At 55.4% G+C, this 4,270-nt stretch overlaps 1 protein-coding gene across 1 annotated transcript in view; it reads left to right on the forward strand.

The window, feature by feature from the left end:
* The first annotated feature begins 260 nt into the window (after window positions 1-260).
* LOC113201907 (pleckstrin homology domain-containing family G member 1) overlaps window positions 261-4,270 on the forward strand; it is a 30,954-nt gene continuing 26,944 nt past the window's right edge. The window contains exon 1 of the mRNA XM_052266771.1: window positions 261-447. The gene's annotated coding sequence lies outside the window, so the exon portion shown is untranslated. The remainder of the gene's footprint in view (window positions 448-4,270) is intronic.

A 4,270-nucleotide genomic window follows, 5' to 3' on the forward strand; every position in this document is an offset into this window, starting at 1 on the left:
CCGGGCCGGGGGTCTCGTGGGCGGCGGCGGCGTCGCGTCCAGCGCGCGTCCCGGGCGTCCCGCCGGCGAAGGGAAAGTGAATGTGAATTGCCTGGGCTTGGGCTGGGCCGATGCAAGCACGGGGGCCGCCCCACCTTTGAATTGAGGGGGAAAAATATCGTGGCCTGCCCCATGTTCATGTTATTGTTTGACTTGTTGTTGTTGTTTGAACTGTTGCCCTGCCTTGTTGGTGTTTGAACTGCCCTGCCCTTCGCTCAACCTTTCTCCGGTGTGTGTGCTCCGCAGGCACCAGCAGCTGCTCGGGCAACCGCAGGCTGGGCGTGGCGCCGTCCGCCTACCTGGCCTCCATCGAGTCCCTGGACGACACGGACGACGAGGACGGGCTCAAGGGGTCGGGCGTCAGCAACAGCGTCAGCTACAGCGTCAGCTACAGCGTCAGCTCGCAAGGTCAGTCGGGGACAAGCTCTCATAGGGGCGAGCAGCGCTTGCAGGAAACGATAGAGCAATCACAACATGCGCAACTGATTGTGAGTCATGACCATATGCGTCCTCCTCTTGCCTGAGACTGCCTTTTATTCACTGGGAGGTCGGAAGGTTCGGACTCAACGCACCCTTCTTCGGGTGCTTAGTAAAGTAAAAATTTAGCAATCATAAAAAAGTTTCTAAATTGCCCCAAAAGATGCCCAAGGGCCATTTCATGCCTTTATAAACTTTAAACGCTCTAGTTCGTACCCTTGTGTTTCAGTGTTTTATTACCAACTAACTTCGATTTATGTTTCTGAAGGGGAGTATGACCATTTCTAGAGATTACTTTGACGGACTGCGCGAAGCAGGAAATGTGTATCTAGGGCTGCAGATCTGTTTGCTGGGCAGCCAACCTGCCGTGCAGCACACGACGATACGCCCCGCGTGCGTTGTCTGAGTTGGCAACACTGTTCCAATCAGAGCATGTGTGTGTGTGTGAGCCATGTGTGTGGCCCTTCGGCACGCGCCTCATTAGCGTCTAGGGGCGGGGCCCGGGCGGGGCGGTCTGCGTAGCCCTTTCTCAATCCTATAAGTCAGAGCCTGCCCAGCCGGGCCGCCTGCAAGGTGCGACAGGCTGTGCGCTGCGCCAAGAATGTCCCTGGAAGTGAGTCTGCGCGCTCTGCGCCTGCGACCAGGACGCTGGACCAGGAGGCTGCTCGGGGAGGCTGGACCAGGACGCAGGACCTGGAGACTGCACGAGGGATTTTCATTTTTAAAACAAAATATTAAGAGGAAATATATCTTCCAAGAATTTTTTTAAAAAATCGTTCAATTTTTTAATGAAAATTTTATTGTTTACCAATTTTCCTGGAAACATTTCATATTTTAAAGATTTTTTTCTGGGAGTGTTTTCGTTTTTTTCCTAAAAATCTGTAAAATCCCTTGGCTGCACCGGGAGGCTGCATCAGGAGGTTGGAGCTGGACCAGGAGGCTGCGGGCCGGGAGATAGAGCCCACCCCGCCGCCGCTGCCCGCCGGTCACACTCTTGTTATCGCCTCCATTTGCGTCCGGCCCCGTTATAAAATAAAGACCGTTTGAGCGAGAGCGGTGCAGCAGCGCGCGCCAATGCCGAAAGCAAAGCGCGTACAAATCAGCGCGAGTAGAGCCGCACCGGACCAAGCAAAGCAGGGCGCTATTGGGGTCGAGCCCCAGTTTGAGCGACAAGACTGGATCTGAATGTGGATCTGGATCTGAGTGCGGAGGGTGGTTGGCATACCCACACTGCTTTCGCTGCAGTCCAGCGGCACCCGCGCCACCCTGCCGCGCTCGCCCGACCCCCGCATCGCCCCGCCACTCCCATTGTGTGCTGCTCCGAGGGGGCGATCGGTTACATATATTTCCGTATTGGCCCAGAACTCCTTTTGTTGTTTGGTCTCAACCGAGATATAAATATTCTTGTTCACACGGATTTGCGAGCAGATTTGTTTGTTACTTGTGGTGAACTGCCACTGCCAAAACGGTTCTGTAGTGCCATATCCCGTTATTACTTTCTGTAAAGATGAGTTTGATAAATCCATTTAAAGAAAAAAATTGCGACCTGCTACCTGCTCTATGGTGGCAGTGGATTCTTCGGCCCGCGCGACCAACTCAACTAGTACACTGGTGCTACCCTGCCGCTTGCACCAGTGCGTCACTAGCATGTCATCGACAGGTCGGTGGCTCGTTCGCACGTGCGTACGACTACCTGCGGAGACTCTGGCGCGGCCTCATTGCTCACGACCTCTACTCAAAAATACATTATTTCTGAAAAGAAATCTTCAGAATGTGGCCTGGAAAAACAAAGGTGGCATCTAATGCGATACACGATACACACCCAGAAAATGGTATCCATAAACCAAGGAAATTTCTTTTTAAAAAATAACTCATGATAATTTTTGACCTTGGTTTACGGTGTTTCCATTGCTTTTACAGGAAATTGGGTTAATGCAAGGAAATTTTATTTTAACGGCATTTGCCTCAAGTTAAAGACAATTTTCCTTGTATTTTTTTAAGGTAAAAATGGCGTTGAAGCAATGTATTTCGCCTTGTTTCAAGGATACCATTTTCTTGGTGTTTTGCTTCTCAAAATGTGCCAAAGGTGCCATTTCTGCCTTTACAGAGGCAGTAGTTGACTGCCACCCCTAAAGGTTTAGTAGCACCCAAAAAAGAGTGCTGTATCGCACATTTGTTTCTCGCAGTGTTGGATTTTCAGAGAAATGTTTGTTTTTCTTTTTGCACGCCCGACGAAATTACAGGCTCACAGTGTCAATCGTGCGGTAATCGGCGCGCGTCGGGTTCGTTTCTCCGGAAAACACTGCTCGGCTACGGGGGGAGGGGTAGGGGGGTGCTGCTCGGCTACAGCCTCTAGGATCTGCAGAGCCCTCACGCGACAGACAGCAATTTCTCCTAATGTAAGCAAGCCGCGTGAGCGCGTTGAGTGAGGGGGTTGGGAGTAGGGAGGAGGGAGGTAGAGGGAGGGAGGAAGGGAGGGAGGGAGGGAGGGAGAGAGAGGAAGGGAGGGCACACTTCTTCACTGCACGCGCGCTAGAGCTTGTTGGTGGGATAAGGAAGGTCTGCGTGGCATGGCGTGGCGTGGACAGATTGGATCGCCTCTGCGTCCTCTCTCTCTCTCTCTCTCCCTCTCTATCTCTCTCTCCCTCTCTCTCCCTCTCTCTCTCTCTCTCCCTCTCTCTCCCTCTCTCTTGCTTGCTATTCGTCCCTTCCACCTGCTGTGCCTGCTTTGCATACACTGGCTTCGGCGGCGGCGGCGGCTCCGCGTCCAGATCTGGACTAGCGGGCGCGTTCAGATCTCTGCACAAGCGGAGTGCGTTCAAGACACCAGCCGCAGCACCGAGCGCCGTCTGTTGCGCATTTACAAGTGTGTGCCACGACGGGTGGACTACAAAAGGTGTAGAGTTGGGGGTTTCTCGAAATTTGCATCAAAACAATAAATTCCCTCTTGCTGGATTTCGGGATGCGCGGGTGGAGGGCTCTGCACAACGGGGCAGCACCACCGTTGTGGCTGTTTGTTTTTTGTGTTTGTTGTTGTTTCCTCTCTTCGGAGCAACAGCCAGGGTGGGTATGCCGGGTCCATCGCGCGGTTAAGTACCCGTGTTGGTTCCGCACGTCCTGGCCGTGGCGTGGCGGGCGGGAGGGCGGTCTTGCTGCGTCACTTGATGTTATGTTTGATTGAAACACACGCTAGCGCTCCGCGCTGGGCGCTCTGCGCTGGGCGCCTCCACCCGCCCCAGCCCTGGCCGTGCGCCACGCAACGCTTACGTCGGTGCAGTACGCCGAGCTGCCCGCCCGGGCGCGTCGCGCGGAGCGCACGGCATAGGGCCAAGCTCATGCATTGAAAACCAATTTCCCGCGCGCGGGCCTTTTGTACCCTTCGAGACCTGCTCGGCCCGACTCGAGGAGGGCGTGACGGCCCGACCAGGCGGCGCCCTGGGGAGGGCCGGGCGTGCGGTGCGCCCCGATCTCCACCCGCCTCCCTCCGCCGCCCCCTCATCGACATCTTACGGTCGCTTGTAGTCGTCTTGAAGCATCGCGCAATAGTGTCCACGAGACAACGCCCGTCTGAATAGCCCGTAGACGCTCGCAGGCGCCCGTCTGGGTAGGCCAGCCAGCTGCACAGCCGTGATGCACGGGACTGCCTATCTCGCAGGCGCCCGTCGGGTAGGCCAGCCAGCTCCACAGCCGTGAGGCACGGGACTGCCTACCTCCCAGGCGCTCCCAGGCGCCCGTCTGGGTAGGCCAGCCAGCT

Source organism: Frankliniella occidentalis, unplaced genomic scaffold, assembly GCF_000697945.3.
Source record: "Frankliniella occidentalis isolate FOCC.00 unplaced genomic scaffold, Focc_3.1 Scaffold3, whole genome shotgun sequence".
NCBI lineage: Eukaryota > Metazoa > Arthropoda > Insecta > Thysanoptera > Thripidae > Frankliniella > Frankliniella occidentalis.